General features: G+C 43.7%; 1 protein-coding gene across 8 annotated transcripts in view; it reads left to right on the top strand.

The window, feature by feature from the left end:
* LOC105832673 (homeobox protein cut) overlaps positions 1-23,197 on the top strand; it is a 147,934-nt gene that overhangs the window by 43,554 nt on the left and 81,183 nt on the right. The window lies entirely within an intron of this gene.

The raw sequence follows: 23,197 nt of genomic DNA, 5'->3' as shown, positions 1-23,197 counted from the left end.
GAAAATACGCCGGCGAAATTTTAGGTATTAAAATATCGGCGAAAATTTTTATCGCGCTGTTACGTTGCCCGTGCGTCAATGCGATTATTTTTGAAGCGCCATTTAGAAATCGATACCGCATAATTTACTCGGCAGACGTCAGGCGGAGCCGATCGCGTAGGCACGGAACGCGACAATGGTATCGTTTAATGAACTCCGCGCTGGCTCTGGGTCGCCGGAAATATTACACATATTTTGTCACTAATACCCGGCAACTTTCATCCGGTTTATAATCGCGGTCCCGTTCGAGGGTGAGCCGATGCAGTTGCGCCGAGGCCATCAAAACAGAAGCTAGACGCAGCCGCGACACTCGCCTGGGATCGCAGCGGGGGCTCCATAAAAATATTTTTAGACACGGGAGAAATTCTCTGATTTCTCTTTCTCTCTCTTTTTCTCTTTCTCTCTCTTCTTTCCGTCGACGAGGGGAAGCGCCGTGTATAAAAAAGAGGGAGAAGGAAAAAAAAAGACAGAAGTCCCTACTGGCGGGACGGACGGAGAGAGGAAATGGCTTAGACGACGATCGGATTCGAGAGGAACACGTGCAGTCGATACGTCTCAGCTGCAGCGCTCGTCGAGACGATGCAATCCGAAGAATACGAGAAACCAATTTTCGAGGATGTCTGTCACCCCCTTTGATTTTTCTGGCGGGAATACCTTCCGAGATTGAGACCATGTGCGTTGCGCGAAGTCTTCTCTCTCGGTCGTCTCTCGTTTTGCTCGTTTCACGATTTCGAAATATACTCCACGCGCGTACGTTGCGACGGATGCCTATCGGATGATTATTTATGCAGCAGATTCCGGAAAGTTGTGATGGAGTTTACTTTAACTTGGCTCATCATTATCCTTCTCCATCAATTAATTAAATGATATCTATATTTGATAATTTTGGGTCAGAAAGAGAAGGGGTGAGAAAGATCGACGAATTTCAAATTTAAATTTATATCGAATAATATCTCGTCGGAAATTTGAAATATTAAAGTAAGAGTTTGAATATTAAAAACTGCTCCGCTTTTTTTTTACTTGCTAAAAGCACGTCGTAATTCTACGGCGGTTTGCAGTACGAAGAAAGTCGCTCGGTAGCTTTAAATGATAACCCATGACTTTACATAGGAAACGTATAATACATCCCAGCAACAAGTGATCCACGTGCGCGACGACGGAAGTTCGACCTCGTCGTTGTCGTAATACAAAGGCAAGCACACTGGTATCGTGTCACAATAGTTAGGCTAGATGCCCTGCAAGCCAAGTTCACCTTTTAACCCTCCTATTACCTTCAATTCCGCAGCATTCCCTTTTCACACGCCGTTTATCTATGCGCTTCATCAGCACGTGACAACAAAATATATTAAGATTCTGTCAGAGGGGGGCTAGAGCCAACACTTTGACGCAAGTATTCGAGACCTCTCTCTTCCTTCCTTCAAATAGTTTTGAACAAATTTAATTGAACGTGTCCTCGTTACAAAATTATACCTCAAACTTTGTATTCGTCGAATTTCGACGAATTAATTTACTCGTTTAATTTGCGATTATTTCTAGAGGCACGTAAGTTTTTGCTCTACCGCGCTTAAATCTTTCAAGGAGATTATATACCTTTACGGCGCGTGCGATATAGAATCATCGTATCTCAACGTTCGCGAAGTTACATGACATTCAACTTGGGACTTTGGGCCTTTATTTGCCATCTGCTCGCAGGCACGCTTTTCCATCCCTTGGGTTTCGACTTTTGTTTACAATTTTCACGCGCAATTGCAGACGAATGGTTGGAGTTCATAGATCGATCGTATATAGCGCCGTCGACTACCGAGAAAACGAAAGGATCGCTCGTCAAACGGAGTAGATCGCTTTTGTATGAGAGCGCCGCAAGTGCCGAGTCACGCCTTGACAAACAGGGATGTCAAACAGATGTTTCATGCCGACCTTTCTTTAGGCCTGTGAGAGAGCCTGACAGATACTCTCCTTCTCTCTCCCTCTCTCTTCCCCTCTTTTTCTATCCGTAAACCATGCAGATCGTTCGCCTTTCGGTACTCGATGCTTGAGCACCGATCGTGCGGTTCAAGAAAACTCGGTAGTGATTCGGAAATTGAATTGTAATTTTTTTTTTTTTTACAAGGGAGAGAGGGGTAGAGAGCTTCGCATCTGCACGAAGTCACGCGAGAGCAAAGATCTTGAAAGGAGCTGCATGACAAAGCGATACGACAAATTTGGGTCAGTCCTTACAAAGTTGAAATTTCAGATAAAAATGATTTCTGAGTGGCAACCGAATGTAACGGGGGGGAAAGTGAAATTATACGGTTATCGCGAAAGAAGTTGCGGTTTAATTAATTGCTAAATAAACTGTGACTGGATCCCTGCGACCGTTAACGCGCTGGTAAATGATTCAAGAAAATAGAAATTGCGAAAATAGAGATGCAGCGTGCGTACCGTCACCCTCTGCACTGTCACTTTCTCACTTTGATTTACGCGTTTTCAAAAACTCGGTGATAACAACACAGTTAATCGTCACGAGCGCGGTCGGCAGGCCGTTGAATAAAAAATTCCTAATATTTTCCGCGACGCGAATCTCCGTGTTTCCCCGCATAATTTGCCGCCCCTCTCGTCCTCCTCCCCCCCTTTGGATTTAACGGCTGCGCGAAATTCGTCGCGTTGCGGGCCGGCACGCTTCCGGGGGCGGGATTTGCCTCGATTTGCGATTCCGCCGCGGTGAAAATGTTCCACCGGCGAATAAATCCGGGAACGAAAAACGTCGAAGTCCCCGGCGGCGTATGATTGGCTGTCGGGCATCGGAATCGGACTGTTCGTTTGAGTTTGGTCATTTTGGTCGCTCGGTAAATAGAGATTTGACAGGCGACGTGTCGGGGTCAGCGTTGCACCTGACGCCGTCAGCGGTTTTCGCCCTCTTTCTCTTCCGCGCTTTTTCTCCGTGGTTTTTTCTCTCTGTTTTCATTCTCTCTCCTTCTCTCTTGCTTTGCCTCCCTTCCTCCCACCCCGCCCCTAGACGGCGCTCTCGCCCTGATAACTTTCGCTGCTCGCACGAATATTCGCCCGGGGGACCAACGGTATTTCTTGCGACCCGAGAGATAATCGCGAGAAATTAAACCGACCGTAAGATTGCGCGATAAAAAATTGTCGGTGCTGTCATTTGACTCTCACTCGAATTTAGTTTCGGATACACGTCATCAATATCAACTTTCCCGCCCGACTCAATATCCGAGCTCTCCTCCTTTCGGTTAAAGCTGACCCGATTCATCGCAGATAATTATAATTTAAATCGCCCGCTTTTTGTATCTTTTAAATTCTCTTGATTTCTTTTCTCTTTTATTGTACACTGAGAAAAAAAAATTGTTGATTTGACAAAATTTTCCAACTAAATTAAAATTTTGTCAGTTCAAGAATTTATGCAATTTATCTTAAACACAAACTTCAATTCAAATATTTATATTAATTGAAATATATAAATACTTGAATAGACAAAATTTAATTCAGTTGGAAAATTTAGTCAAATTAACAACATTTTTTCTCAGCGTAACAATGATCACTTGTGCATCTTTTTTATTAACTTGTGTTGCTCTTCAATAATTATGTGTACATGTCAAGTATTCGAGTAAAACTTTAAATCAGCTGTTCAGCTGCTGCCTCGTCTATTTCGTGTACTTGGCATCTTTCATATTGCCGTTGAACTATATGTCATTTTCTTTGTTCATTTTTTTCTTGTAAACCGATTCACTCAATAAAGTTATTATTATTATCAATAAAGTTATTATTATTACTTACTCACACGAGTGTCTCTTCATCCGTGGCAGAATTCCTAGCACGATGTACATCTGTAACAAGAAAAATAACATGACGATATCTTAATAAAAAAGTTTCAATTATTGGAAATCTCTCCATATGTATATTTACATACACTCGGTACTTCTTTTACGGAGAAACGGTATTGATTTTATCAATATTTATAGGGGAATTTTCAAAATATAAAGAGCACTTCGAGAGACGGACTCATTGAAATATTTATACGTTAGAAAATACATGCGATTATTACATAAATCTCCTGCATTCCGCGAGCACGGTCTTTTTCGAGCTTCGCCTCGCTGTCGGTGTAATAACCGAAATTACAGTTATTCGATGCCCCTGCGCGTCTAATATTATGTCAAATAGAACAGTATTAATTATCTCGCTAAACGTTATTTATGTGTGTATATGTGAGGGACGCGCCCGCGAGCGCACGTTTATGTAAGTATGTGTGTGTGTGTGTGTGTGTGTCGACGCGGCAAAAGCTATCATTACACATTGCATGGCGTTACTCTGTCGTCAGTGGTGCATTAGGCAACCGGCACGAAATTCGTTTTATTAAGGAAACGTTGCACTTCTTTCTCGAGTGCAGCTGCAGCACTGCCGCTAATTGCAAAACGCTTATCTCGCAATATCTTCGGTCGCCACGTTTGTGGCTGCGCAAATTCGGGACGGTTTGCAATATCTCACAGAGAGGCGTGCGTATTAGCTGCATGCAGCGTAATCTGTAACATTTATTTACGATATGATTACATTTGCGTTTCTTTTTTTCTCGTTTATTTTTATATAAATGCATTTAAATCCTAAGAAAGCTAGTCTCGTATAAGAGACATATAAATACGACGGAAACTAAATTTAAAATCATTTTCTTGTTGAATTTCCTGTTAAACATAATAATTTATGAACTGTTACTTAAACGAACGAGTAATATTCTTTTATATTTCTAAATTTTTATATTTAATGGTGAGGTTATATAAAAAAGGACCATACTCTCGTCCTGAATCAACAAAGAGATAATCGTCGCGCGATAAAATGAAACGGATCGATGTTTGTTTGAAATCGAAGTCGATCAAATGACTTTACGAGCTTTCTCCTCTCTCTCACAAGGATCGTTTTTCACGCGAGCCACCTTTGGACAACCATCATCACCGTCGTCCCCCTTACCCTTACCTAATACCGTCCTTGTCGTAGGTACATGCTCTATACCGGCAGTGCATGCGAATACAATACTTAAGTGTGTTTACAGAGACAAGATCGACTGGCATGTTGTTTGATGTTGATTCCGTGGTGTTTAGGTGTCACCGTGCTCGATAGATAAAGCTCTTAGGGTACCACCACCCATGCTGGAACACCGCAGTGTGCGTACGTTCCGCGAATTGAAGGAGCAATCGCTGTGGAATTGATCGAGATTAACATTTTATATTCTTTTAGCACTTTAATTCAATGGCGTGTGAATAATTTCATTAACTTCATTAATTACATTAATTAGGTATTTTTCGTGGCCGACATGACAGCTAATATCGCTTTGACACTGCAACTATTATACAAAATTAAGCTAAAATAAACGTTGGTGAAGAAATATTCAAATAATTTTTATTGATTTAATTTTTATAGATATTCTTTATTTATAGATTTATCAGGTTAACGTAATTAATCATTTTATCAATTTGCACACCGACAAAGGAACGTTCTGCGCGACCTGATATTGTGTCAATAGCGAAAAGTTTATTAAAGATTGATTTCGCAGCGGCTTCGAGACTGTGAAGTCGAGATCGAAGGTGTCGAATGCGTTTTACCGACGAATAAAAACATTTTTAATCACAATATACACCGCGCCTTCGCAGCGCTAAGTGTTTTGTCTTTCTCATGGACCATATCGTATCGGGTTGGCTTATCAACTTCGATACCACTATCGACTCGAATTGTTCTCAGTGGTGCGGCCACTACCGGAAGTGCGGTATCGACGGTATTTGTACGGCCCCTATGCTCTCTCTATACATTACGCGTTGCTTCTCTATTGCGACTCAATTCCGTTCATCAAAACCATCAAATACGATCCACATTTCAATTTTTTCGCATTTTACCTCCCATCATACGGTTAAATTACCGTATGCACTAAATATAAGGAGAAATCGTCGTTCATAAAATCTCTTTATCTTATCAATAAATTCAGGATTCAAATAAAAATGTTATTAAAGTAATTTAATAATAATTCTAAATTAAAATTAAAGCAGAAAATTTCGAGATCGTCTTTACTAACTTTGTGTCATGTCATAATGATTACATTAGTTAGCATAATTGAATTATCCTTTGGTACGGCAACAAAGATTTATATAAAAAGATCAGAAGATTGATTTGATAGACGCTGTGTTCGTGATAAATTTCTACAAACGTCTCATCTTCTTGTACAGCAAAAATTCCTTTTATTAATATTCCAGATATCAAATAATAAATTGTAAAATAGATTCATTTAGTATACTAAATCTCCACGCATTATTCAAGCGGGGCATCGACGTCCTGTTAATCTTGTGCTCGGTGCGAAACTTAAGAACTTCGCTGCTAATTGAAATCAGACAAACAGGATTCCAAACGCAATCTACCCCTAACGATCGCATTCCTCGACTTCGCATTTATGTCGGGGAACGGGGACAACTCCCTCCCTCTCGTCTCGTCCGCAGTTCCCTAGCAAAACTTTTCACGACCATTTTCGATCCTCGTTCGAGAGCAAACGAGAGAAGGAACGTCGCGCTCATTATCCCCTCTTCCCCTGCCCACGTACAGTTCACACATCCGCTTCCGGCCGGGGATAATATAATAATCGGTCGACCGGCACAATACGTACGCGCATTATTTGCGACGATAGGTCAGCGCGTGCGCGCGCGCGCGCAAAAGTAAGAGGAAGAGAGAGAGAAAAAAAAGGAAAAAGAGTGGCAAAAAAATCCACGAAGGAGAGATAGATTCGCGATTAAAGGCCAGGAGGATGGAGGTCAGAAACCATGGATTATAGCGTGAGACACGAAACGGGGTCTCGCGAGAGCGACGAAGACGGCGGCCACGCGGAGAAAGACGGACACAGAGAAAAACGTGACACGGAGCTCGTTTACGTGATAGAGGTGGAAGATCGAACGCGAGCACAGCACGCAGGACGTCCGGATGCGTACGTGTTGAGCGCGTCGTTGGTGCGGAGGAAGCGGGGGTGGGAGAAGAGCGGCGGCGGAGGGGGGGGAGGAAGGGGGAGGGGGCGCCGATGAAAAAAAAGCTCGCGTATTTGTTTAATTATCAACGGTACCGCATTAACTCGTTAATTGAGCGTCAGATGGCGAGCATTGTATCCGGCTGACATGCTTTGTATCCGCACAGTGCACGCTCGTTGTACACGCACACGCGCACCGCGTGTGCGTGCGCGTATACGTGTGTGAGCATAGTCATAGTCGTTTCTTCTTTTCTCTCGTGTGTGTGCGTGTGTGCGTGCGCGTGTACGTCCGACTAGCGCCGTTCCTTGACGCGGTTTGTTGTCTTCTCTTTCTTTCTTTCCGTCATTCATTTCTTCACTCACATACGTACGCGTGCGCGAGTGTGGGGAGGCCGCGAGCGCGCGTACTTGTCACACATGTCCCACGTCCGGCGGCGGGTTCGGCAGACAGCTTCGGCGTTAATCGTATGCACAAATAATTAGAACAATGAGTGCGTGCCATTATTCGTGAACAAGGCACGCTTTGAGAGAGACGTTCTTTCTCTCTGTCTCTCTCGCCGCGTTCTCCGTATCGTTTTCCCTTTTTTCTTTCCTTTTTTTTTTTTTTTTGTTTCACGGCGTACCCCAAGGTACGTCTCTGCGGAGTGTACGCAGGGAGATCCCCTTTTGTCGATGCGATCCGCGGCATAAACGTAGAGAAGAGAAGCGGCAGTCTCTTTGGGGCGAAATGATCGGATAACTGCCTGAACTGTCTCGCACGCTATGATTCTTTTTGCATTCCTCGGGCTTGCGATTGAAAAAAAAAAAAGAATGTATCCCGCACACGATACCGCGATTGTGAATAGGGCTTTCAAATCGCCGTTCAGCCGGTTCTAATAATCACTGCTGCACCGTAGATACATGTGATTAGAATTTGATGGGCATTTGTATAAAAGCTGTAACGTACAATAACATACATATAACACATAATGTATATTTGTCGTAATTAATTAATATTTACTGAAATTATATTTTACTGTTATATTGATAATTGGTTATTTTCTTGTAATTATTATGTTACAATAGTATAATTACTACATATATGTATATATAATATATCTATATATATACGATATATAATTATATTATTATATTAACAATTCTAATTCTAATTTGTAACATAGATAACAAGAGTTGACGTTATTTGATCTGTGTCACTAATTAAAGTTGTGTTATCATTCTCATTATCGGGTACTAATCGATTGTTATTATTCGTAATATATAATAATCATATGTAATTATCTTTAGAAATAATGATGATTAAAATGCAGAATAGAGATTCCTGTAGCGTGATTTCTCAGTCAAAACAATTATTTAAAATGTCAAATGGCATTTAATAATATTAATAAAGTTAAGTCTTTTGCTACGTAATTACTCTAAAATTATAATATCTATATAAAATTACCATTATTGTACACGTCGTTTTGTTACAAGGCTCGGCAATTAAATTACTATTTACCATATCGTGTGCAAAGCAGTTGTTTGCTATTTTTTTCTTTTGCAACGTTCTATCACGCACCAATAATAATGCAAAATAACAATTAGCGATATACGTCGCAGTAATATACGTCGTTTATTCTGATTACGCATTAGGTTATTCTCGCTTGATTCTGAACGTCGATTGGCGCCGCCGTATCGGACTTGTTTGGCGCTTTAAGCTTTAAGGGTGCTTAGAAAGAGGGCTTGCGCCACGGCAAAATCAGGAAAGGAGAGACAGAGATAAGGGAATGAGCGAGGGGCGAGTAAAGAGACGGGTAAGCATATTGGTATTGAGTGCCGCCAGCTGACGATACTGAATTCAATTTAATGGAACGCCGTGACGCGAAATGGGACCTGCACTCGATATTTATTATATGGCGGTGCATTAATTACCGCAGCCCCGTATTCTTTGGGTACTTCTGCCGCCGGTACGGCGTTGGCTTTCCTTTATCTTCCGTTAATAATAGTAATGATAACGAGTCTAATAATTGGATCCCGCAGATCATTAGCGGACTTCCATCGTCGACTTAATAAATTAGGTATTCATCGCGTATCCGTCGCGCGACCGGACACGGAAAGAAACAAGTTTAATTAATTTTGATGCGAGATATATTTTTTGATGAGACCCGCTTTTGCAATTCCGTCTTATTTATTCTATAAATGAGATCTCTGATTAATCGGCATCTTATAACTCTCTATCAAGTTCGTTAAAAATCTTGAGGATAATGTTCGTTCGATGTTACATAGAAAGAAAAGGATATCAACTGAAGCAAATTAATGATAAAACTAACGACAATTTAATCTTTTTAAATCTTTGCACAAACGCAAAATTTAAGGGCAACGAGAATTTTGTTGATTGTATAACTCGAAAACTCGATCACGTAGTATTATTTCTCGTGAATAATACGTAATGTTCTCGACAACACGTACATATATACAGTGGCGTGCAAAAGTTTCCGGCCAGTGACATTTTGTACTCTAATTTATTTTAAAAAAAGATTAATGATTTTTAATTATTATGAGATGTGAGTATGAGATATAGGAAACAAAATAATATAGTAAAACAATATTATTTATGTTTGTAAATATATTTATTATTATAATTGTTATATTTGGATGTGCAAAAGTTTCCGGCCACTTTGTATTACGAGAAAAATTATTAGTCTACATGTTCTGTAATACACTTAAATTATATTTTAGTATTAATATTTTGTAGCCATACCATTTGCAGCGATAACAGCCGCACAACGATGTGGCATCGACTCAATTAATCGATTAATACAAACAGGTGAAATTTTAGCCCATTCTTCCTTCAACGATTTGAATAATGCGGCTTTATTTGAATATGTATGCTTTCGAACTTGACGGTCTAACGTTTCCCATAAATGTTCTATGGGGTTCAAGTCCGGTGATTGAGATGGCCAACTTAAAACTCTCACATTTGAAGAGGAAAACCACTGTTTTAATAACTTGGATGTGTGTTTGGGATCATTATCCTGCTGAAATATCCAATTATGCGGCATTGTTTCTTTAGCATATGTTAATAAATTTTTTTCTAAAATGTCTTTGTAAATAGCAGCGTTCATATTTCCGTTGATCTCGACCAATGGACCAACTCCTTGTGCAGAAAAAATTCCCCAAACCATCACACTTCCTCCACCGTGCTTCACAGTAGGAATTTGATACCGAACGTCATTTCTGGTACCAACAGGACGTCGTATATGTTGTCTACCATCGCTTCCAAAAAGATTAAATTTAGATTCGTCTGAGAAAGCTACTTTTTTCCAATCTTCGACTGTCCAATTTAGATGATCTTTGGCAAATTGTAATCGGGCCTTCTTATTCTTTTTACTAATTAATGGTTTTTTAATACCTATACGGCCAAAAAGTCCCACATCATGTAGTCTTCGTGTCACAGTACTACGACTAACATTAGCTAAGTTTTCATCCTTTAGCTCGCGTGCAATTTCGGCAGCAGTTTTCTTAACATCTGCAGTTGATTTGCGTTTAATGATACGATCTACCTTTTTAGATGTCTTTCTTGGTCTTCCACTACGCGGACGATCTTTTAAACCATACCCACAACTGTATTTTACAATAATATCATTCACGGTTGATTTACCTATCGATAATAATGAAGCAATCTCACGAGAAGACTTTCCTTCTTTTGAAAATTTTATTATTCTTTCACGAATTTGAATTTGCGTATGCCGAGCCATGTTTATGCTTCCACGACCTTCTATGAACTAAATGTAAATATTCAACGCTATACTCTATTCGTAAATAAATTTTTGAAGTCCTACTACGTCAAATATATTATGTGGCCGGAAACTTTTGCACATGCAAATATAACAATTATAATAATAAATGTATTTACAAACATAAATAATATTGTTTTACAATATTATTTTGTTTCCTATATCTCATAATCATATCTCATAATAATTAAAAATCGTTAGTCTTTTTTTAGAATAAATTAGAGTACAAAATGTTACTGGCCGGAAACTTTTGCACGCCACTGTATATATACGGTGTAAGGTCATCTCACTTCGTCACAAATTAGACGCTCGCGGGTCCGAGTTTAAAATAATTAAAACGTTCTGGACAAAAGACAAAAGCGGGTTACCTACCCATCAAATTCCGCGATGATATAAGGGCAGAGAGAAGGAAGGAAACGAAAGGGTGAGTCGAGAGGGGGGGGGGGGGAGGGGGGAGGCCGTACAGAAGAGGTGTGGGTCTCGACTCGAGAAGAGGTTTGATAGGCGAGCGAAGAAAAACACAGACTTGATCAAAGTGAAATACGCATTGCCAGCCATGTGGGTAATTATCCTGGACCTTTGCATTAACCCCTTCTTCCTTCCCGGTCTCGTCTGGGCAGGCCACCCTCGCCAGGCGTCCATCGCGTTTCCTCTCCCTCACACCCTACCGGATTTTCCTACCCTCGCGCACATCGCCGGGGATCTACCTCGGGATTCTGCCGTCCTGCATTCCTCTTATTCTCCGTGCTAACTTGGATTCGTTTTCAGTGTACTTTCAACGGCGTATCACGCTCGTCCCAGGCGCACGCATACGAGACCGGGTGATTACGATTAATTCTATCTACCGCTGGAATTATAATGAAACCTTAAAACGCGAAGTCCGGTGATACAGGCGCGGCTGGAATATTTCTCTGGGGTAATTCTCACATAATCAGAGGATGGAGAGAATATTCTTCTGAAGATCCGAACGTTTCGCGAATTATATATTCCCGCCGTATTCTTGCCGTCAAGTTGCGAAATAGCTCAAAGGCGGCGTACACAATTAATTAAGCGCAAATACGATAATGCAAATTGTAAGCAATAGAATATCGAATTAATTAAGTTACATTGATTATGTTCAATTTACCTTTGTGATCATTTTATTGAAACGTCCTTGCGTCGATATAAAATCCGATCGGCATTGTAACTGTTGCCGTCGAATTCTGCATCATATCAGCCAGATTATTATTACTCCCTTTCTAAGCATTTTCCAGGTGACGTGTTTTTAAACAATCGTACGCCATAGACGCGTAATATCTGGAAAATCGCTCTTTTTTTTTTACCTGAGCGCAGTGTAAGCCGCATGTTCTCAGAGCGTTTTTGTAATTCCGATAGCACGTTAAAAGCGTCGTAATCAATTGCCATAAAATAACGCGCGCGGGTGCACGCAGCCACACACACACACACACACACACACACACACACATACATATATACGTGCACACGTTACAGTGCATCCACGAGTACGACGGGAAGGCAGCGCGAGCGCGAGTGCCGAGATAGGCACTGCGGATGAGAAAAATAATTTAATTAATCTGATTGAGAATGTTAATGCCTGCCTCGCAAAATAATATCTAAATGAATTAATACCCACCGTCGGCCACGGCGAAAGAGGGGGTTGCCCAAAGGAAGGACGGCAGGAGCGGCATGGAACGGAGGAAAAACGGGCTAAGGGAGGGAGAGCTGAGGTAGCAGAAGAGAAGGGAAAGAGTGAAGGATCGACTTCCGCTGGATGCAGGATGAACAGACACAGAACTCACTTGGCGCGGCAAAGCCAGAGTCCGCGCGCGCGCGCGAGAGAGAGAGAGAGAGAGAAAGGGGAGGGGGAGAGAGAGAGAGGCGCTAATTAGCTAAGTAAAGCCGGCGCATTATCGCTTATTTTCAACCCTCTCCGGCTACCCCCCATCCACAACGAAAATGGCAAGTTTCTCTTCACCCCGTACGTAACTTTGCCCGTATAGAATATCGCGTTGCAATTCGAATTTCCAACCCCTTCTTCCCCTTCTACCTTGCCATCAGATCATCCGCCGTTCTCTCTGTCCTGCTCTGGGGGTGGTGCGTCCCCCCGCCCACCCCTTTACTTTCAGCTAAATCTCTCCCTTTTGACTTTCCTCTTCTGTCCCAGGTTTTTTCCCCCCCGATTCAAAACTGCGATCAGCAGTAGAGATCGACAGATAGTTTTATGACGCCTCCGTTGAATGCGCGGTGTCTACGGTGCATGCACTCGATGGACTGAGGTATCGCGTGGTCAAAGATCTGTATTCCTCTTCCACGATGATCCGGAATGCATCGCATTTGCCTTTGGACGATGCGTATCATGTAATAAAGATTGAAACAGGCGAAGTCCGTCAATAATTAAAAATTACTTAGTTTAGAGATAGAATTTAGAGATAGACGTAAAAAGTACTGTGTGAAAAAATAGAAGTTAGTTCCAATGTAAGCAAGACCGTTAAAAAATTTGGAGATAAAAAATGCAAGATTATAAAGCAACGAAATGAACACCTGAAACGGTAATAAAAAATCTATTTTCAGTCGTAGTACTCGTTAGAAGTGTTTCGAAGTGTCTGTTGAAATATTCCGGTGAAAATATCCGATTAAATGTATTTCCATACCTAACGGGATACGAACAAGATAGGAGGCAAAACAAATCGTACATGAGGGGGAAAAAAATAGTAAAACGCCTAGAATGACAAGTATCTACCGCTCGTCCTTTCGGATGTTCGCCCTTTTTGCCACTCGTCAATCGGAAAAATGGCACGCAAACCCGTGAATGCAATAATTCCATTCCACATACCGATCGCGCGAGAACGCACAGTGGGATTGACTCTCGCTCAAATAACATTTAACAATTTCGTTTGCTCCTATCCGGCAGCATCCTTACTTTTGCGTATGTTGCCATTACACAACATTGCAACCTAAACGATGCAAATAAAATCATAATCATAACATGGATAAGAGAGAGAGAGAGAAGCGGATAATTTTTCAAGGAATAGATTTTTAATGATTGATAGAGATAATTAACCAAGTTCCCTGCCAATGCTTTCCCCCTCCCACCTGCCTTCCTTCTCTTGCTTGGCCGTACAGCTTGGCAATCCTTTGATTCGAACCCCAGAGTTTCGCTCTTCAGCCCTATTACCACCCTCGTCGTCAGCGGCGTCCGCAGCTTTGAAATCCCGATGGTAGAAACGATTTTCAGCTCCGTACTTCCTTTTCTATCCGTCCTCTCTCCTTATAGCTTTATAGACGTGCTCTCTATATCTACGCGCGCCTTTATCGCCTGCCGTGTTTCTTTCGCGATGCGAAAATCCAAGTCGCGCCGCAGTTTCAGGAGTCGCTCGATAAACAGCCTTCGAAGGCCTGTTATGGCCTGATCGTTGCTTGGAAATTACGATACCATTTCATCGATCCCCTCCCCTCCCCCCCCATTTGTTTTGCTCTTATTCCTCTTCTTTTTTCATTAGATCGCGACCGACTTAAGTTTCGTAACGTCGCAGGCTCGACTGGCGATAGATAGATCGGGGGGACGAGTGCGAGCAGCGAGTTTCTGTGTGAAAGTTCGCCGGCAATTATCTCCGTAATTGTCGCGAACGAGCGCGATTAAATGGAAAGCCGCGCTGCCGGCGCGCGCTGCGTCGTTTCGAGACGCGCGCGATTCTGCGGATTCGCGACGGCTCTTTCTCCGATCGCGAGACCTTATTCCGCCGCGTGTGCGCGACGTGCGCGCGTGCACGGAAGATCTTTCCTCAAGTATTACATGTATTTTCGATTACCGTGGCGGATTAACGGAAAAAACGAAGTCAAAGCTATTCCACGGTACAGCGAGTCCCAATGGAGGGCGAAGCTCTCGTCGAGAGTATTTTATCTCGACGCAGCCACGCATTCGATACGTCGCGGCGCATAACTGCGGCGAGAAAACCTGGAGAAAAAAAGTACTGCTTCTTTCTCATTCTCTCTCAAGAGACAGGGCTGATTACCGAGAACAAGATCGCTTTCCGGTAACCCTTTGCCATTTGTTGCTACCTACGACCCCTTTCTCTCGCGTTCTCTCCTCTTCCTCCTCCCTCCTCCGTGCCCATCTCGATACCCACGAACGTCGAAACAAAAAGCCGCGGTGAACTTTGTTTCGCATACCCCCCTTAACCCTTTTCATTCACCGATACGCCGTCCCCTCGCCTCCACGCATAGCGTTCACAATGAACGGGTAATAATTTAAAACATGGATAAAATCGATACAAGAGCCCCCGCGCGTTCTTCTTTGCCAACGAGCCCTCGCTCTTCTCGACAGACCACCCTCTGCCCCCAATACCGCATCGATTGCGTGTCGTGTGCGAGTTCAATGCTTTCGATTACGCGCTTACGGGCGTACGTGCGATGTCGATTTCTCTTCACACTTATATTCCTTAGAAATCGCCAGACTATCGCATTTATGTCTAAGGCATATTCTTGACTACATCGAGGAACGAATACTTAAGAATTTATTCGAGGGATACAAATTTACTTTGCTGGGGATAAATGCGGCGAAATAAAATTTTATTCCTAACAAATAAAACAATTGATAAGAAAAAAAGAAAGCGTGTATATTACACAAATGTTCCTTTGTCGCAATTAAATTTTAGATAACCAATAAGTATTGAAAAAAAAAAAAAAAACAATTTACCTATTAAAGTATTTTCATTCTTTCCAATATAGATTTAAAAAGAAATCTTTCTAATACGCTATTTAATTAAACAAATTAAATAAATGTGTAAACGCATACGTAAGTGTTATAAATTTATATGTGCCTCGAGCACACGAGTAACATTAAATAATAAGCAGACCGATTATCTGATTAATTGATTCGGATGAGTACATTGTTCATGCAAAATTAACGGTCCTTTGTTCGCGATAGCCTCGCGATGTTAACATACCAGAATAGTTCAGTGCGGTAGACGTGTAAAAATTATTTATGAACTTTTGTTACGGATGAATAAGAACGACGGGTATTCGCTCGTCAATTTCAAGAAATTTCGTTCTAATTGGTACATCTCGCAGGAGCGATAATATAGCTTATTTATATTTTCGAATATCACTTATTTAAAACGTCTTTTCGCGATTGTCTGTTATCCACATGTCGACGATCGATTCAGCTTAATATTTCGTGACGAGTGATAAAGAATTGGATGAATTTTTTTTTCTGGCGTTTTGATAAGTGAAATGCAAATATACTTTACGACGTAATGCAGCTCGGTACTGATTTAAAGCGCGAGAACGTCACGGCGATATTAGCTGTCGTGTAAAACGAAATCAGCGAAGCGTATGATCGAGAATAGATATTGTAATTCTTTTGCGTATCTCGGCGAGTGACGACGTTCCGTTATCGAAGCGGTCATAAATCCCGCCCTGACATCTTCAGTTTGCGCTCGTGTTTAATGAAAAGAAAAAAAAAATAAATAAAAGAGAGAAAGAAGAATTCGTCTTACGTCAATATCATTCGGAGGCGGCTTTATCTCGGCCGGTGATAAATCAATTCCGTGAACGAGTCATCGAATATAGTTAACGTAGTGAATCAAAGGAAAATGATTCTCGAGTGTGGGAAGGAAAGATACGAAATTACTGACGAGGCGCAAAAATAGTTTGATGGAAGATTAGATTCCTAATGAATGGCCGAGTATCCAAATTTGCGCAATCTTATCCCCATCGGGCCATGTCGGCCCGCTGGTATAATTCCGCCCGTGTAATTTTATCACAAACACAATACGTAATATGAGAAATAATTTCGCTATGTGCGCAACGCGGCCGTAACTCGGCACGGTAACGTAAGATTGAATTGGGAAATTACGTGGCGCTGTAACTAGCGATTTCGCGACATCGCGGCCGGGGCCCGGGCAATCGCCTTGTAATTTATCCGGCGCGCGTAATGACGAGCGAATGAACGAAATTTCCTTTAGCGAGGCGCCCGGCGGCGGCGGCGGCGGCGGGCCGGGTGATTTCAATCGTAACATTTCCAATCGTAATCTTCGCCGCGGCGGCGGCGGCGGCGGCGGCGCTGCTCTAAGCTCTTCGGGAGAATTCAATGCGGAGAAATTAAGGGAATTGAATTAACCGCGACGGGAGTTTTCATTATCGGGAAAATTGGCAATTTTCCACTGTTAGGCGCGCGTAACGCCCGGCCCGTTCTTACCGGGGCACCGGGTAGGTAATCGTCGCGGAAACTCCTCCTACGGGGAGTTCCCGATCTCTCCGGTTAATTAGTATTATCCGTACGAATGAATTTTAATGTGATCTGTTATGGTGCGGCGGTATATAGAATAGAATGCCGGGCCAGCGTGGCGATCGAATTAATTCGCTTTCGAGAGTCGTTTTCTCTTTTTCGCGTGATAAAACGGCCCCCCCGACGGGGGACACGGGCGCGTTATAATGAAGTCGCTGCGATACGATCCCATTAAAATATTTCCATCGACTTCTGCGCCGCCTCGGTTGCAATCACGAAACTCGATGCGTTTTCGCTATATTGTACATATGTTACCCGCGCGCGCGGAAATCCGATCGTTTTAACCGCGGTAAATGCGGTTAAATCATTTATGGACTTTCAAGGCGCGATACGCGGGTCTTGTCCCGTCAATTCGTGCGCACGTAATTGCCCCTCTCCCCCCCTCTTCCTTCCTCTTCCCCGCCTCGCTGATAAATCAATATAATTAATTCGCCTATAATAAAGCTTGCGGCTTCGGATTAATCCGACCGCGATCGGAGCTATTTTACGCCCGCCACAAAGACGGCGAGTCAGCAATTACTTTTTGTTATCGGCTACCGGAATTCTAGCTAATTGCGAGACAATTCGAATCGCCGCCGCGGCCGAATCCTCCCGCCGATCAGCGCGCGCGCGCGCGCACATACCATCGTCGACTCCTCGCGCTCGTCAGGGAGCGTTAGTCATCGCTATAATTAGGCCTATTTGCGACGTTATGTTACGATTCGTTCCGAGAATCCGGCCTTCCGATAGATTTCACGATGCCGCGAAAATTACGCAGCGCCATCGGGAAGAAATCGGACTACTGACGACTAACCGTGCCGCACGCGAGCTCTCGAATCGCGAGACTCGTCGACGGTCTCGATGAGTCACGAGGCGGCAGGCTCATCTTTCATTTCTCATCCGAATCCACGAATTCGACGCAGCTTTGATCTTCGACGCGAACGCCTCCCAAAGAATACAAATCGAACGCTCCCGACATCCTCGAGAGTACTTTCGTATTAATCGTCCGCGCGCGAAACGAGTCACATTGTTTACGAAAAAGCTGTTGTCCAGAAAACGTTAAAGCTTTATATAGCCTTGCACTATAATAAATTGTGTACTTGTACAGTTGATGCGATCGCTACTGTAACGCGATTTATCTTTCTCAAATGGAAGGAAGAGGAACTCCCCCTTCGTCTCTCTCTCTCCCCCTCCCCCCCGACCGTCGTCCGTGGAAGGCCGGGAATGAATTTCCAATCGGGTATTTCTGTACGACGTTTCAGTCACGCGCTCGTCGGATTGACAAACACCTGGAGAGATAGACGCCGCTCTGCTCTCCGGGAATTGAATTTCGGTTATGGGTCAACGACGCTTCTAAATTTGCGATATACCTCATCATCAAAGTGTGTAATGTCAAAATGGATTAAAATATATAATACAAGCGAGAGCGCTGTGTGCCCGTTTTCACGGTGGCGATTCATCGAATGTAGAAGCGAGAAATTTCTGTTTGTACACCTGATCTCGTGACTCCGAGAGTAGCAGCTGTATGTCGTCTATACCTCAGACCGTACATTCGACATAATATCGACGCCGACACGTCGCCAAGATGTACGTATCGGCGCGACTTCTCGATTCGCTCGTCGACACTCCTGAATCGAGGGGAGAAGGGAGGAGGAGGAGGCGCGCCCTATCACCTTCCTACTTACGAATCACCTGTACTCGTCGGCACAAATCTGTCAGCGTATATCGGCATGCAGCCGTGCGCCCGGAGTTTGACGTACTAGTCAAGAGCAAGCGCGGCTTCCATCCGCCAGTGTATCGCAGGCACCCCCAGCCGTCGTTCCTCCCCCGATCTGTGTACGCGTGTACATGTACACAACACACAGACACGCGTACGTATATCTGGCGCAAGTTCTGATTAGACGTAGAATTAATGATTCGAAAATCAATACAGGGCCGTTCTCCCGAGAGTATTAAGACACCGTGGGGGATGCCATCTAAAGACAGAGCGCGATAGAGAGAAGGGGGTGAAAGGATGCTTGCCAGCGGTGCGGAAGGGGTGTGGAGGTGTTGGATGGGTGCTAGTGGAAGCCCAGGGTAGCAGGGGAGAGGAGCTCGATAGAGCGAAGGTTGGGGTTATGGTGGTAGTATATCCGCTAGACGAGCAGGGGGATGGAGAGGGGGTGTGGACGGGTAGAGTGAGAGGAACGGTGGAAGAAGGGTGCGCGGGCTCCTCGTTCCAGGATCTACTATTTTGTCACCAAACCCTTCCTCGCCCTTTGATAACTAATTAGTGTTTTACCTCCCTCTCTCTTTACCCTTTCCACGCTTAGCTGGGGGCCTCTTTTATCGTCCCAATCAGGGGACGTCCTGGGAGGAACCCCTTTTCATGCAGGAGGCGCATCGACGTTTCCAAGCCTCCCGAAAAGATGAGAATCAAAGGATTTCCAGGACGAAGCGTCAAAAGTGCGGAGGAGGAATGAGGCTGGAGGGAGGGGGGGGGGTTGGACGGGGTTCAGATAGGTAACGAGCGGAGACAAGATGAGAGAGGGTTGGGCGCAGGGAGGGAAGACGTTTATTAACCTGTTAAGACTCGATTTATTTTTCTTTATTTCTCCTGGGGTATTATAAAGTTTGATTACGCAGTGACGGCGTGATTACTCTTCGCGTTTTAATTTCGAGATTGAGCGAGAGGCTCAATTATAGCCATCGGTGTATGACGTTGTTAGACTCTAAACACACTTAATTGAGGAAATCAGCTATAGGCAGACAAGAGTCCACTACCGTCTTAATAATCGATAATGCTACGTTTATGCTACGGTTCTTATTACGTAAAATTGTAAATAATAATTATAGATATTAATACCACGGGTATTATAACGGGTATTACGGTTTACGTCATTTTGTCAAGAAAGAGGATGTCAGAAAGAAAAAGAGAAAGAGAGAGTTTTACAAAATGTTAACAATTTTCCGAGAAATTAAAAAGCCTGCCGCCACTTAATCATCTCCGACATCGTTTCTCGCACGTTAACTCTGATTCGTGCCTCGCTCGCGATTGTGCGTGGTGCTTTTTTTTTGCGAAAGAAGGGAAGTTAGCGGGTTAGCCGATCGACCGCACGTGTAGTCAGGAAAACACTCGAGGCTCGTGCCGTACAGAAACGAATTTCGCTCCGAACAATGGAGGACTCGATATACGGCGCGGTGGAATCAGTAAAGGGATGGTGAATACAGGGCCGCGGGGGCAAGAGTGGATGGAAAAGGGAAAGAGAGAGAGAGAGAGAGAGAGCACGGAGGGGGTGGGACGATTGTTGAAATTTGCATGAATCGATCACGATTGTTTGGCCGCGGAATGAGCACGCCACCACAGGAGAAATAATTCGCAATCCGTGTGCAGGCCGAGCAATCGAGTTACCGTTTGCCATTTCGATTCTGCTCGGTCCAACGGACGACAATGGCCCTCCGCCAAAAGCGAATCATCTTTGTGATCTGTCCTGAGCCGACTGATCACGGTGCCGGTTGTTCAGATGCTCATGCTGCTTTTTGCATTTTGCACTCTAATTTTTCTTGTTTTTTTTTTTTTTTTTTTTTTTTTTTTGTTTTGTTCGATCGCGGGGCGAACCGCGTTGCGCTTTTGCGATTCCGCGCCATCACGATTCTCTCGGTTCGCGGACTCTATTTCTCGTTCGATGAAATGTCAAACAAAACCGGGACCGATCGGCTGACATCGTGCGTAAAAAAAATTGTAAATTTATGAGAAATTGTTTTTAACTTTATTTCCTTTAGATTAAAAAAAAAATGACACGTCTTACCCTCTTTGATCGCGCGAATGACAATCAACATGAAATAACATTGAATTATTATCATCGGACGTACACACTCATTATCATCGCAAATGGGCATATTTATAGGTTCCACAGGTTATTACGGCGTATACAATTATCAATGCCGGTAATTTTGCGCGCATATTGTCGGTAGCGTTTCACTCACGCGCGAGCGACACCGTCTAAGCATCTGTCGATGAATAAAAAATGCGCATAAAATATTATCGCGAGTATGGCAGCGTAGCCTGATCGCGTGCTCGACAGACCGATTACACGCAATTAAAAAGCTGATTAACACGGAGTCGCAGTTCACGAGAGAGCAATCGTCACCGAACCGTATTGAAGTCGCGATGCCTGCTAGCATGCATGACGCATGGGTGAATGTGTGCGAATAGTACGTACGGCATGTTTATGTGTGTGTACAGATATACATTTCGCGAGCGGGAGACAGTAGGTTACTTTTAGTGCACGAGGATTGGTACCTGAGCGAGCACAATACGGGCTATATTTTTATGGGGCCGTCGTGGGGGTCTAATGGCACCCCACGGGTGCAGAGAGAGAGAGAGAGACAGGGAGGTGAAATAAAAAAAAAAGCGCGCGGGCGTGCGCGCGTGAGAGGAAATGCGCGAGAAAGAGGGAGCGAGAGAGAAAGAGAGAGAGAGAGAGAGAGAGAGAGAGAGAGAGAGAGAGAGAGAGAGAGAGAGAGAAGGTCACGGGAGGTGAGGAGGTGCGGGTGGAAAAAAGAAAAACAGGGATTTGGTATAGACGTCATTGTTTCCGTTTGGCACCCTTCGCACTCCGCTTTTCTCCGCGCGTTCGCTCTCCTCTCCTCTCCGCCCTCTACTCCCCCCCCCCCCCGGAGAGTCCCCCGGCCGCCACGACGCGGCACGGCGTGCCGCCCCGGCCGAAAACTACCCCTTACAACGGGGTGCCTGCCATTCAAGCTACTTTTTCATTTCTCCTCTGTTTCTCTTCCCGCGTTCTTCCACACATAGATTACAATATTACCACCTACCCCTCTTTCAGGCTTGCTCACCCACCCCTTCTTCGGGCCGTATCGCTCCCTCTTTTTCGCAGCGACCGACGCCGCCGCGGCGGTACGCGTCCTCTGATATATACGTGCACTTCTGATCATAACATAAATTTTAATGATGGCCGTGATGAAAATATAAGAACGCCCCGATATTTATGGCGTCTGTCCCGGCTACCGTCTGCATTCTCCTCGCATATACGCGGACGCATCAACCCCTTCCCTCGCGGACGATTTTCTGGGTCCACGTCGTATAACAAGTTGGCGAATGATACGCGAAGAACTAAAATAATCTTTGCAAGCTGTACAATATACTATATATATAACATTTAATATCATCATATTGTCATGTGCCAAATAACTTCGTTATTTTTTTGTATAACATTTTATCTAGAAATAGAATTACATATAATTTTGTGATATATTCAATTATCGTGTCATTTTGACTTGCTTGTACTGTCCGGACAATTAGCTGTATTAACGAGTACGAGACGAAGCTTTTTGGCTCTCGGAGCTAAGTTTGGTTCGGCAACCGATAAAAGGGAAACGTCACCGGAGCCGCGCTTTTTGTTCATCTTGCGTTGGCAGAGGAAATCAACGCCGACGCGACTCGAGAACGTCGTCGCTGGAAAGAAAGATCCCCCTCGTGGATCGCTTCATGTTTTCTGCCGCGTCTCTCCCTGGCAGATGATCACTAAGCTTTTTTTCCGCTGCCATCATGATTTATTAGTGCGGCGCGCGTGAGAAGATATCCGGTCCTGTTTCGTCGCCCGTTGCTCGTACTTATGCATTCCGAAGACACCGATATAACTCTGCTACAGCGTTGCAGACAGAGAGAAAGGGAGAAAGAGAGAGAGAGAGAGAGAGAGAGAGAGAGAGAGAGAGAGAGAGAGAGAGAGAGGAGTGTGTTCGAATACTATATTACACACGGACGTTTACACTGCTCGTTTAAATTGAATCTAGTACGGGAAATTCCGTCGTTCCATTGCCGAGGGACAAGTTTTTCTAGGCGTTAATCGAGAAGGGAAATGCGCGAGGCAAATTTTGTCGAGGACTAATAATCGTGACGATCGGATTTTTACTGTTCAACATTCCATTGCTTTTCGTATAAAGTACTTTTTTCGAAAAAAATCTATGTTCTAATAATTATCCTCTCTCGGTGTCTTAAGGAAAAATTCATTGATTTAGGGCTGCATCTCATTTGAGCACAAGTTTGAGCAAAGACGTAGAATCTGCTTCGGAATTTGACTTATGTCACTTCGGAGACACGCGACTCATATCTCTGCGATGCATAGCGCTACA

This window comes from Monomorium pharaonis, chromosome 3 (assembly GCF_013373865.1).
Source record: "Monomorium pharaonis isolate MP-MQ-018 chromosome 3, ASM1337386v2, whole genome shotgun sequence".
In the NCBI taxonomy this organism is placed as follows: Eukaryota; Metazoa; Arthropoda; class Insecta; order Hymenoptera; family Formicidae; genus Monomorium; species Monomorium pharaonis.
Note: the sequence above shows the minus strand (reverse complement) of the source record. Positions and strands in the feature narration are given on the sequence as shown.